The following is a 14,289-nucleotide window of genomic DNA, read 5'->3' as shown; positions in this document are numbered from 1 at the left end:
GGGCTCTGTCAATGTCCCCCTTCCATATACTGGAAGCTGGATGAAGAGTATTCCCGGCCCTCAAGGGCTCACCTAGCTGGGCAACTTGTTCCAAGTACGTCTGTGGCTGCGCCTTTGCTGGATTAGTGCCAGTCTTGCTGGGTCCCTCTGTGAAGCGCATAACAGGTGTTTATTGTAACTTTATTCCATACGTGCTAAAACCACTGAACACAGCTCATCAAACACTGACTGAAAAACTATGAATAAGAAAGTTTACTTCCAAAACGCGTCAGATGTTTGACAACCTGTGTTCAGTGATTTTAGCACGTATAGAATAAAGTTGCAATACACACGGAGTTTTCTCAAAAATGACGGAGTGTTGGCTTTTGTCTTACTGGTTTACCGTTAGTCGTGTACAACATTTTAGATGACCTGCAAATGTAAAAGTGGAGAACAAACTAATAAATGAATAACAAGCACGGATTCATGAAAAATAAGTTGTGTCTAACCAACATGCTGGATTTCTATGGGGAGGTAAATAAATGTGGATGTTGGTCATGTGGCTGATTTAATATACTGTATCTTGAATTTACAAAAGTATTTAATACTGTGGCAATCAACCGCCTTGTACTGTGGCTTCAGAAGCAGGTACTAGGGAACTCTATATGCTCATTAGTAAAAAGCTGGTTAAGGAAAGACTATGGGCCAAAATATGAGTATGGACCTTTTTTGGTTCTTGAACTGCTGTGGAACAAACAAAGATATGAATTTTAAGCAAGGTCCCATAGTGCAAATTTGCAAGCACCTCGGCACCTTACAGTCATGGCCGAAAGTGTTGGCTCCCTTGAAATTGTTCCAGAAAATGAAGTATTTCTCCCAGAAAATTATTGCAATTACACATGTTTTGTTATATACATGTTTATTTCCTTTGCGTGTGTTGAAACCCCTAAAAAAAACTGAGAAAAAAAGGCAAATTGGACATAATTTCACAGTAAACCCCCAAAATGGGCCTGACAAAATTGTTTGCACCTTTCCAAAAATGTGGGTAAAGAACTTTGCTTCAAGCATGTGATGGTCGTTCAAACTCACCTGAGCAAAGTAACAGGTGTGGGCAAACTGAAAATCACATCTGAAACCAGATAAAAAGGGGAGAAGTTGATTCAATCTTTGCATTGTGTGTCTGTATGTGCCACACTAAGCATGGAGAACAGAAAGAGAAAAAGAGAACTGTCTAAGGATTTGAGAACCAAAATTGTTGAAAAATATCAACAATCTCAAGGTTACAAGTCCATCTCCAGCTATCTTAATGTTTGAAGATATATAGCTAGCATCTTTATGTAGAAATAATACCGTCCTGATCACCCCCATTTTGCACAAATAGTTAGAAAAATTGTCTATTTATTAGTGAAACAGAAATTAAACCTACAAGATAGTTTTTGAGAACAAAAAAGTAGGAACACACTTTTATTTATTTTTTTTTGAGAAATGTAATAATAATGGATGAATGTTAAAATCGTATTATACAACTGTAAAGAGGATTTTGAATACTCCATGAACTGTATGATTTTATTTTTTGGGCCAATTCATCAGTTTTTGGGTATACATATTTGCGCAGTATGGCGTTTGGATGGACGCCTAGTATATTATTATCATTAACATATTCTGTGTGGGCCTCTGGAATGGATTAATCTAAACTACAGGGTTTTTTTTTTCCTGCATTTTTTCGCTTCTCTTTCAAGTTTATCTGTCCCTTTTTCCATTTTTAGGATTATATTTGATTTTAAAAATGTGAGTTATAGCTAAATTTGCAGACATGACTGGCCCAGGTTCCAGTACAGTCATTTGAATCCGGCCTTAAAATGGCAAACACAAAATATGGGTTTGAAACCGAGATGACACAGCTACTGATGAGTTTAATCAAGCCCATAATCAGCGGCATCTACACTGTCATATATTTTCGAAAAACCTATGTACACTTCTGGTTCAGTAAAGGTCTTTTTAACAGCTGGGTCCTTCAGCATACGCTTGTACCAGGCATTGATATGTGGCATCTTCTCCAAAACCCTAGAGAAACAAAAAATAATGAACATATATTCAACTACTGAAAATATAAACTCCAAAATCAACTATTTTCAAATTTTCATCTCTACTCAACTTTGTTTTTCTAGTTATTGGCAAAATTGTTTATCAACTAAAATGGCTGGAATTACATCTTCCAAAAGTTGTCAGATATCCTAGACTCCAATCTACCAGGTGCGAGAGGACCGGTCAGCTCTCTTGACATACCAGACTTGCTAAAAAATCCATTTTTCTGTTGTTTTAATTGAAGCAACTTCTTCAGTTATCTCTGGCAGTCCTACAGAGAATGGAGGGGTACATGCAGTGGTATAATGGTCATGGTCACAGGGGCGGCGAGGATGATTGGGACCATGGAGGAATGGGGCCCGCTGGTGCAAGCGCTATTGTCAGCTGGATGTGAGTCCTTAGACCTTCACAAGCAACTTATCGAAGGCCAGAAGATGACATAGGTGTCCAATTGGGGGACATTAATACTGTATGGGGCCAATTTGAGGACATTGTTACTATATAGGGCCAATTGGGGGACACTATCACTGTATAGGGTCACTTAAGGGACACAATTACTCCCCTATCTTGGGTATTAATAATATTCCACATATTTATAGTGTCACAATTTGGTACATTCCAGTTGTATCGAAGTATAAAAGGTGGACGCTATAACTGGAGTGGTGCCACTGGGGGGCAATTCTTGCTGTATTTGAGCACAAAGACAGACATTACTATATGTGGGCACAAATGAGAATTTTACTATTATGGGGGCCATAAAATTGGACATGTGCATTAACACTGTATGGGGGTTAGAGAGGAAGATATTTCTACTGTGAGTGGGTCACAAAGGGGGACATCACTATAGTAATATATTTTATTTTTGGGGATACTGTTACTGAGAAGGCAACAAAAGGGCGCAGTGTGGGAATAAGTGAGACGGATGCTCTACAGCGATCAGCCATAGATGTATATTTGTTAGTTTTTGCAGAAGTGAGTTGTGGCTGGAAAAAGTCATAGCGGTCTGCGGTGGATGAAGAAGAAATTGAATATCTTCAATTGGAGATGTCACTTTTGAGTCACTGGATTTACCTGCACGGTATACACAATAAACAGTGCTCCTGCTCACTCCTGATCACTGTATTAATTACAAGTATACATACACTATACATTATATACTATCTACATAGCTCCAGCCTATAATGTCCTGATGATCACTATTACCTGTACACTTATATTATATAATATATAAAGAGCTCCTGTGTATGTCACTGGTGATCATACCATTGCGTGTACACTTACATTATAAACTCTATATTATGTACAGAGCTCCTATGTATAATGTCACCAGTGATCGCTGTATTACCTGTATACTTACACTGTATATTATTTACAGAGTTCTTGTGTATGATGTCACTAGTGATAACTATATTACCTGTACACTGACAATATATACTATCTACAGAGCTCCTGTGTATGATGTCACAACTGATCACTGTATATTACCTGTACACATTATAATCTATATTATCTGCAAAGCTCCTAAGTATAATCTCACAAGTGACCACTATATTACCTGTATACTTACACTATATACTATCTACGGAGCTCCTTTGTATAATGTCACCAATTATCAGTATTACTATATCACTGTATTACCTCTGGACAGAATGTATGGTAGGGATCTGATCGGTAGGATCCCTGTGACCCTGAAAATGAAGAGGGTCACAGCGATGTGTCATTGTTTTGCCCCAAGAACCGTTTTTTCCTGCAAAACTGACTGTGCAGAGAACTTTAGCAAATCACATTCACTGAATAAAGCTGGCCTTCAGCGTGTAGCCTGAGAATGCCTCTGTACAGAAGAAAACCGCTGAAGGATACAAAGAAGTGAAGCAGTGCTGTGGCCCCTTGCTTTTCAGGATCCGAGGGGTCCCATAGATTGAATCCAACCGATCATTAAGTGATAGTATATCCTAGCAATATTCTATCAAATCTATTCCTTCTAGATACATTTCTTTACATCTCTAAATTTTGTTAATTGCTCAGTATCAGAAGATCACTTTATATAAAAAGAAGGTAGATTTTCTCTTACTCTGTAACATCAACACCCATCATTTGGAACCGTTCAATCCAGGGCCAGATCATGTAATCAATCATAGACAAAGATTCTCCACCAATGTAAGGGCTGTTCCTCTTGACAAGTGTCTGTGAATAAAATTTAAGAGTTGAAAAGAAAACTGTATACTGTATATATAACAAAATGGTCAATAATTTTCTAATATAATAATTTTAGAAAATCTGTAAATTAAAGAGGTTGTCCACTACTTTTACACTGATGCCCTATCCTTAGGATAGGTCATCAATGTCTGATCGGCCGGGGTCCGACACCTTGCACCCCTGCTGATCAGCTGCTATCGGTGACTGCTGCCACCGGCCGGAAGTACTCACTTGTGGAGCTGGCTGTCTACTTCTAGTGGCTGCCGCAGGGTACTACACATCTGCCCACAATTCAAATCAATAGAAAGCGGATGTGCACTACCAAACCCCGGCCACTACAAGCAGACGGCCAGCTCCGCAAGTGAGTACTTCCAGCCGGCGGCCGCTGACACCGATAACAGCTGATCGGCAGCGGTGCCGGACCCTGGCCGATCAGACATTCATGACCAATCCTAAGGATAGGGCATCAATGTAAAAGTGGTGGGCAGCCTCTTTAAGGCCTTATCCACATATGTTCAGAATGAAAGCAACAGTGCTATGCTGGATCTGTTTCATTGTGGATCCCACGATTCTCAAAGGATCGCTCTTCTTGCTGTCAAATGTGATGCAACTGCAGAAAGAGGACTGCCGACACTGGACATTACTATGAGTTATCATTTACCCTGTCCCACTGGAGGTACCAGCTGATTATCCAAGTTGTGTTATTACTTTGCAATGTCATATTGATGACTGATATGCCTTGGATATGAGTGATGATGTTAATATGGTGGGTAAACCGTGGGTCAAAAAATGTCTTATGCAAGCGTCATTGGGAATGGCAGTGTAAAGTGTAGAATTCAGTGTATATGGAGTCTTGGCATAAGTGCAAGGAAGTACAAGAAACACAGGTCTTGATAAAGTAATATTCTTGTATTACGTCATACAAGCAGATGCACAGTAATATACAAGACTCTGAGCAAAAGAGAACACCTCCTGGTGTAACTGGATTAACCCCGGATTCCCCGGAGTTGCAAAAGGCACAACAACAAAAGACAGTCTTTAAGCAATAAGCAAAGTCTCTCTTATGGGTGCTGAGAAGTCCTTTGAGTAAAGCAGTAGTCCAGTGATCCAGCAGGTAAGAAGACTCAGATCCATAAAGGGGAACTTCAGACAGGCAGGTAAACAATGAGGATTCCTCAGAGAGTGAAGCTGACTTGAAGGGCTTAGTCCAGAGGCTTCAGGAAGCAATGTTACAGACTGGCTGCAGACAGGATTCAGAAGCACTGAACTAACAGCTGAGGCTGCTTAAGTGCAAATGGCAGAAAAACAGGGTGGAGACATAGAGGCTGAAGACTCCATTACAACTGAGGGCAAAATGGATGCACAAACAGAAAGCAAGATGGCTGCAGGGAAAAAACAAGATCTAAGCACAACATGAAAAAACCATGATAGAAAGTCTCAGAACCTCACAGGCAGTCTGTTTGTACCACCAGTAAGGTTAAGGGGTTTTGCATTGTCCTTAATAAGTTAATATGCAATGGCGTAGCAGGCATGATGACTCGGTCATGGACCAGTGCAGCCAGTGTCCTCGCTCTTTTTTGTGGCATTCCTGATGGAATAAGTGGTTTCTTGCCTGTGAATGTCAGGCTGGCAGAGCGGCACTGGAGGAGGAGTAACATCTGCACCATAACTAGCAAGTAGCAGTGAATATGGACTCACAATTATGAAAATGTATTCTTTGCACAATAGTTATACCTGAGATCTGCATTTATCTGGAGAACATACCTGTGTCACACATGAGAGTATCTCTCCATTTACTTGGAGTTCTCAACCTGCTTCTGGGACCCACATACACCAGACTTTTCCTGTGGATATATCATCATTTCCCAAGATGGGAATACCCCTTTAACAATGATAAAATGAGTTACCTCTTCAAATATTTTGAATTTTTCATAAAACTTTGCCTTTAACTCGGTTGTGTCTTCATTTTTCTTTTTGGTCATCATAATGTAGCACCCTGAGGATTCGGCTGCTACAGGGGTATTGCACCTCAACCCAGAGGTGTGGTATTCCACTCCCGGGTAAGGATGGAGTGTGGAACTGAGCTAGTAGGCTGCATGCACTACACACATCCCATTTCCGGGGGACAGACCGACGGTACTCCCACTTAATAAATGTGCAGGTACGACAGTGTCTGTTCCTGGCTGGAGTGGGAGGGGGGTGGAACATCCCAGTAGTGTAGGGGCAGATAGGGGGAGCAGCCTGGGTAAAGCTAGGAGCTCATTGGGTGCTGGTCACCTGAGCTCACACATAGAGGGAGTATATAAGGTGGGCACCATCTTAGATGAGGGTCAGTCAGTCAGTCAGTGGTCGGTCAGTCAGTCAGTTGTCAGTCAGACAGTCTGTCTGAGAGCCTGAGAAGCAGAGCAGAGGAGAAGGAAGAGGGACCCAGAGGCGCAGGAAGAGGGGACCCCAAGAGCCCATAAGAGAGCTAATAGGGTGAAGGGTCGGCAACAGGGTACCGGATCCCAAGCTGGTGGAGGCTACAGCACTAATCCTCAGCCAGAGACCGGAGGTCGTGGGCAGGATCTGCCACGACCACCCACTAAATCCACCCGGAAGGCAGACCAAGAATAGGGTCAGGGAACCCAGAGACAAGGGTTTACCAACAAGAGGCCCGAGGGAGCCGGACTTAGGTGGATCCCTGGTGGGAACGGCCAGAAGAAGGGAGAGTCAGAAAGGAGCTCAGGACCACACTCCGGAGTTGCCTGGGAGTTGACCGAGTCCAGGACCTGGTGGACGCAGCACGGCTCGGGTGGTCACTGCTGTACACAGTGACCGGAGCAACACCAGTAAGTAAAACCCTGGAACTGCATTTTATGCCTCTGAGTCTCTTTGCTGCACCTTCACAACCACCATCCTCCACGGCTGACCCCCTGAGGCTATACCCCTCCCATTGGGGGTTATACTACCCAAAGCTGCACACACACCACCAGCCTCAGCGGACCCTGCTGCAGCGGCGGCCGTAGTGACCGCAAATCAACGGGTGGCGTAGTCGACATAAAAGAACATCTAGTAACATCTATAAGGACTGCCACACACTGAGTTTGACACCCTGGGCACGGACCGGGTCACAGCCACTCGGAGACTACAACCCCCATCTGATCCAGCTCCGGGTATTCCTAACAGCACTGGCCCAGGGGGCGCATCAATAACATTGAACAATATAGATGTAATCTGAAGCAGAACATACACAGATATGATACTGTTATAGCACATATGGAAAGTCCAGCTGTATCAGTGTTGTTAATTGGGCACCATGTTATTCAGCCTGATCAATTGAATTATATAGGATACACCATTAGGCGGCTTTTACACATCCATCTTCCATGGTCCGAATATGGACTGCAATGTCTAGACTAGCAGCAGGTGTCCTGACCCAAACTCAATGGAGGGTGTTAAGTTCAGGTAAGGAAAACCACGGCTGATCCAGACATTGTGGTCTGTACTTGGACCATAAAAGCCCCATGAGTGAAAGCGGCCTAAAAGGTTTGGAGTAACGAAAAGCAAAAACAATTTTTTTTTCAAGGTTTGTAGGGTTAGGACAACATAATCTACCAAAGAGGGATGTTGGGTTATGATCTCACAAAGGTACCATCATAAGTTGTACGTACTAGAAAATTCTAGCACTAACCTAGATGAAACTAAGTTGCTAAAATATATACGATAGGTGACCTAGTAGCCTATGGCCATATTGTACATCCTACTTGCAGTTTGATTGGTAAAGACCTCTCATGTACTTCATACCCACTCAAAATTTGCAAAGTTTCTACCTCAGAGAAATGTTCCAGGAGAATCTTCTGTTGGGCTTTTTCATAGGCATCGGCTGGGGTCAGTTTTTTTCCAGTCTATTTTTTCCAGGAAAAATAGACTATTTTACCATCAGAGGTTTCAATAGACGGCACCAATCCCTTAGGACTTTTATCAAAAAACCAATCCGGCTTGCTCCTTAGGTTAATGTTGACAATTTCATGTCTGAACAGAGAAAAGGAGAATGTTTGTAAGGGAAAATTCCTGAGTATAATGATCGGACCACCAGAAATTAAACCGTTATCTCTTATTCATAGATGATAAATTAGATACTTGGTACAACTCCTTTAAGCGTTCAAATAATTTAGAACAATAGGAATACTAACAAAGACATGCAGTTAAGAAACTTTACAAAATATGTTGCCTACTTGATTCCTTTAGCAACCTGGACAAGCCATGCTCTTTGGACATATGGGCAGAATCTCATGCCGTAGAGTCGAACTACTCCCTCTGGCACTGGTCCTGGGGGAACACTGCCTGAAATAAATTATATTCATATATATAGATAGCAGACGTACATTTTAAATGCCAGAATGTCTAGAGGTACCTTAGTTCACAGAGTCTTTTATGAGGATTGTTTCTGGGGCTGGATTTTTAAGGGTATTGTGCGAAGTAGTAGTAAGCTTGTCCTTCCCATTCACTCCAGTACAGGATTTTTTGGTTGTAATCTTGAAAGGGTTCTTCCCAACTTGGCAGGTTATGACCTATCTGTAGGATAGGCGATAACTTGCTGAAAACTGGAAGCCCAACCACTGGGACCCAACTGATCCCAAGAGTGGGCTACTGAAATGCATGGTAAGAATGGTGTTAAGGCCACACATGCGCGCCATTTCTCCACTCATTGTTAATGGGATTGCTGGATATTAAACTTGTCTATGGCACTGTAAATAGCCAATAAATGGAGCATATGTAAGAGGAGGTAACAATACTCCTGAAGAACCCTGGAGTTGTGTGTCGTTGGGACAGGAAGGCTGCACTCTATCGTTCAGGCAGGACCATGGGGAACTAACCGGAAGAGGAAGAGCTGCAGGGGAGACGAGTTTGGATGCAACATCTAGTCACATCCTCTTGATAACGGAGTTCCTGAGGGTAAAAAGTCTGCGCGCCAAACGGAGGCGGGTTTTGACGCGAAGGAGAAGAGCGGACCAGACGTGCACAGGAGAAGACGCGGTAACCATCGTAACAGGCCAGAGACAGAGAAAGTAGTGCACACCGAAGGACTCTGGTACGGTCACGGAAGGGTCCCACACAGCACCCGTTCAGACCCAGAGCACAGACTATGCCGGTCAAGACCTGAGGACCCGACCAACTCTGGTCAAGACCTGGAGTCCCAACTACGCCAGTTAAGGCCTGAAGTCCAGACCCACGCCGGTCAAGGTCTGGACCCCAGATGACACCCGCCAGGAGCCAGAACCCAGCACTCATACTTTTGGACCTTGAAGACTCTCGATGACGATCAAGCAAGGAAAACCCGCGAGGAGGCTTCGCCTGAGGGAAGACTACTGCAGTAGTGGACAGAAGGCCAGAGTGAGCTGGGCCAGGGGTGACATATCATTGGTGCAGCCTGTGCAGCCGCACAGGGGCCCAAGAGTTAAGGGGGCCCACTTAAACCTCCAAAGCAGCAAGGAGCTGCTATCATAGCAGAGATATAGGACTGCAAAGGGCCCATATGCTGTTCTTGCACAGGGGCCATCTTCTGTCTTTGTCTGCCAGTAGCTGGGCTGTCACTTCCAGCACTGACTCACGGTACAGGGGTCTGCCGGGGTTAGTAAAGAGAACAGGGTGGGGGCCAATCTTAGTGAAGGAGGCCCAACATGTGCTGAAAGACTTTGTCAGAACGACTTGTAGCCTAGCAGGAAAAACCAGAGACCCCCATTAGGACCATTGCAGAAGAAGGTGTCACCCCTGTTAGAGGGGTATGAGTATAATACCCGAGAGTCTTCCCTAACGTTTATAGTGAACTCTAGTGCTCGTTACACATTCTGTATTGAAGGATTTACCTGTGTATATTCTGTTTCGTACAGTTTGGCTGTTTTCAATGCTGAATCAATTTCCCGCCAATCAGAGGAAATAAGTTGTTCATTGACTGTTCCCACCTCATGTTCATCTGCGTGTTGCATCCAACCACCTGCTTTACACATACACAGCCAGCGCTCCATTTAAACCGGGCCCAAACTGCATTTAGTGCTACTGGTGTAAGATAACACGCGATCGTGTCACCATTACTGTATGTGATCACATTTTGACTACCATCTTCCGCAGCATGTTGTGATAGATATATTTGGCAAAACTGAGATTATCATGATGTGCGGGCTGAGCTCACGGAAAGTATGAGATCCGGAGAGTACAGTACAAGCAAGGTTTTTTATTCACACCAACGCGTTGCAGAGCCACATCGGCGCCATTCTCAAGGTAAAAAAACAAATGTGACATCCACGTTGGCACATACAAGGTCGACTATCCATTCAGCCCCGTTTATATTGCAATATTTTGGTATCATCACTATTCGACCTGTGAGTTGTGCAATGTCAGTAAATATGAAATAACCTTGAAATTAACTATTTACTGTCACCATTAAAATGCAGGGTCACAGCAAATATATACATGGAGAAGAGATCTAAGCAACAACCGGCAATCAAATCTGGCAACACTATAAAATTCCTCTTAAATTCGGATTACTAACATTTCCTTTACAATCTCACACTTACCCTTGGCAAAACTCCTCTGTGATCCAGTCATGGCTGCAGACTGTCTGTTACTGGAGGAACCTGTGCAAGAAGCAGAAAGCACATATGTGTGTTAGTGTATGGAGCGCAGCTGCGTGTGGTGTATATGAGGCCTGACATATGAGAAGGAAGCCTGTGTACGAGAGCCGCATTCCCCACTGTCTATAGCTGTGTCTAATGATCTGTACATAATTGTTACATAATGTCCTGAAATTCACAAAAACATCATGAAGTTCCAAAGATCATTCATAGAAGTTTAATCATTTCAAGATTGAGCAAGAGAAACTGAAAAGAGAATAAGCGCAAAATAACTGTTATTGTGAACAGTTAAGCAAGTTACAGATGAAATCATCTCTAAAAGGCCTAAAGTTAAAGATGACACATTTCCTTTGCTTGTTAGGCAAAATATATATATATTAGTTTGGACGCACCTTCTCATTTAAAGATTTTTCTGTATTTTCATGACTATGAAAATTGTACATTCACACTGAAGGCATCAAAACTATGAATTAACACATGTGGAATTATATACTTAACAAAAAAGTGTGAAACAACTGAAAATATGTCTTAGGCTATGTGCCCACGTTGCATTTATGAAGCAGAAAATTTCTGCTGCATAAATGCAAGTCCTCTCCCGGAAAAACGCATGCGGAATTCCGCACGCGTTTATCGCGCATTTTTCGCGCGTTTATCACGCGTTTTCCACATGCGGAATTGCCTTGCGTTTTTTATGCATTGGACAAAGGCAATTCCGCTTGCGGAAACGCAAAATTAAATGACATGCTGCGGATTTTTGAACGCGGCATAAACGCTGCGGAAAAATCCGCAGCATGTGCATAGAACTTGCGGAATCCCATTGGGGACCATGGGGTGCGGATATACATGCGTTTTTCAAGCGTTTACGCTGCGGAAATTCCGCAGCATATACGCTTGAAAAATGCTACGTGGGCACACAGCCTTATATTCTAGGTTCTTCAAAATAGCCACCTTTTGCTTTGATGACTGCTTTGCACACTCTTGGCATTCTCTTGATGAGCTTCAAGAGGTAGTCACCGGAAATGGTCTTCCAACAATCTTGGAGGAGTTCCCAGAGATGCTTAGCACTTGTTGGCCCTTTTGCCTTCACTCTGCGGTCCAGCTCACCCCAAACCATCTCGATTGGGTTCAGGTCTGGTGACTGTGGAGGCCAGGTCATCTGGCGTAGCACCCCATCACTCTCCTACTTGGTCAAATAGCCCTTACACAGCCTGGAGGTGTGTATGGGGTCAATTTTCATAGTCATGAAAATACAGAAAAATCTTTAAATGAGAAGGTGTGTCCAAACTAATATATATATATTTTGCCTGTACTGTGTGTGTGTATATATATATATATATATATATGTGTATATATATATATATATATATATATATATATATATATATATATATATATATATATATATATATACAGTGCTGGCCAAAAGTATTGGCACCCCTGCAATTCTGTCAGATAATACTCAGTTTCTTCCTGAAAATGATTGCAATCACAAATTCTTTGGTCTTATTATCTTCATTTAATTTGTCTTCAATGAAAAAAACACAAAAAGAATTGTCCTAAAGCCAAATTGGATATAATTCCACACCAAACCTAAAAAAAGGGGGTGGACAAAAGTATTGGCACCCTTTGAAAAATCATGTGATGCTTCTCTAATTTGTGTAATTAACAGCACCTGTAACTTACCTGTGGCACCTAACAAGTGTTGGCAATAACTAAATCACACTTGCAGCCAGTTAACATGGATTAAAGTTGACTCAACCTCTGTCCTGTGTCCTTGTGTGTACCACATTGAGCATGGAGAAAAGAAAGAAGACCAAAGAACTGTCTGAGGACTTGAGAAACCAAATTGTGAGGAAGCATGAGCAATCTCAAGGCTACACGTCCATCTCCAAAGACCTGAATGTTCCTGTGTCTTCCGTGCGCACTGTCATCAAGAAGTTTAAAGCCCATGGCACTGTGGCTAACCTCCCTAGATGTGGACGGAAAAGAAAAATTGATGAGAGATTTCAACGCAAGATTGTGCGGATGGTGGATAAAGAACCTCGACTAACATCCAAACAAATTCAAGCTGCCCTGCAGTCCGAGGGTACGACAGTGTCAACCCGTACTATCCGTCGACGTCTGAATGAATAGGGACTGTATAGTAGGCTACCCAGGAAGACCCCACTTCTTACCCTGAGACATAAAAAAGCCGGGCTGGAGTTTGCCAAAACTTACCTGAGAAAGCCTAAAACGTTTTGGAAGAATGTTCTCTGGTCAGATGAGACAAAAGTAGAGCTTTTTGGGAAAAAGCATCAACATAGAGTGTACAGGAAAAAAAAAGAGGCATTCAAAGAAAAGAACACGGTCCCTACAGTCAAACATGGCGGAGGTTCCCTGATGTTTTGGGGTTGCTTTGCTGCCTCTGGCACTGGACTGCTTGACCATGTGCATGGCATTATGAAGTCTGAAGACTACCAACAAATTTTGCAGCATAATGTAGGGCCCAGTGTGAGAAAGCTGGGTCTCCCTCAGTGGTCATGGGTCTTCCAGCAGGACAATGACTCAAACACACACTTCCAAAAGCACTATAAAATGGTTTGAGAGAAAGCACTGGAGACTTCTAAGGTGGCCAGCAATGAGTCCAGACCTAAATCCCATAGAACACCTGTGGAGAGATTTCAAAATGGCAGTTTGGAGAAGACACTCTTCAAATATCAGGGACCTGGAGCAGTTTGCCAAAGAATGGTCTACAATTCCATCAGAGCATTGTAAGAAACTCATTGATGGTTGCCGGAAGCGGTTGTTCGCAGTTATTTTGGCTAAAGGTTGTGCAACCAAGTATTAGGCTGAGGGTGCCAAAACTTTTGTCTGGCCCTTTTTTGGAGTTTTGTGTGAAATGATCAATGATTTGATTTTTGCTTCATTCTCGTTTGTGTTTTTTCCTTGCAAGCAAATTAAATGAAGCGAATAAGACCAAAGAATTTGTGATTGCAATCATTTTCAGGAAGAAACTGTCACGCTGTCTCTGTATACTGGAGGTAGGGGGCCTAAGCTGGGGCCCTGGCTAATCCCTCAACCTGGAGGTACTGTTAAAGGTACAGAGGTCCAGGCCGCCAGCGTAACCCCTACCTCCTGAGGATCCCTGCACCTAAGTAATCTAGTCCTGAGAAGGACCCCGATCACAACAAAAGGGGACAAGTAATAATGTGCCCACACACAGTACTTAGACGAACGAGACAGTACAAGGGAAAAATCAAAACCACCTTGCATACAAAAACTACACAACTACAACAGAGGGAACACCAACGGGAAAGGAGATAAATGATAAAGCGAGGAAGGGAAAAAACTCTCCGAATACACTTATCTCTGAAACTCCAAATACCACGATCCGCTCTGTTAGTCTGCATGAAATGCTTTCACCGACACTTCCCTA

At 42.9% G+C, this 14,289-nt stretch overlaps 1 pseudogene; it reads right to left on the bottom strand.

Moving 5' to 3' along the window:
• Nucleotides 1-906: 906 nt before the first annotated feature.
• LOC141273410 (glutathione S-transferase omega-1-like) lies at nt 907-11,047 on the bottom strand (annotated as a pseudogene).
• Nucleotides 11,048-14,289: the final 3,242 nt, after the last annotated feature.

The sequence above is a fragment of the Phyllobates terribilis genome, unplaced genomic scaffold (genome assembly GCF_046119375.1).
Source record: "Phyllobates terribilis strain yellow unplaced genomic scaffold, ASM4611937v1 Scaffold_5__5_contigs__length_657084704, whole genome shotgun sequence".
Lineage (NCBI taxonomy): Eukaryota > Metazoa > Chordata > Amphibia > Anura > Dendrobatidae > Phyllobates > Phyllobates terribilis.
The sequence above is the reverse complement of the archived record's forward strand: the minus strand, read 5'-3'. Positions and strand labels throughout refer to the sequence as shown.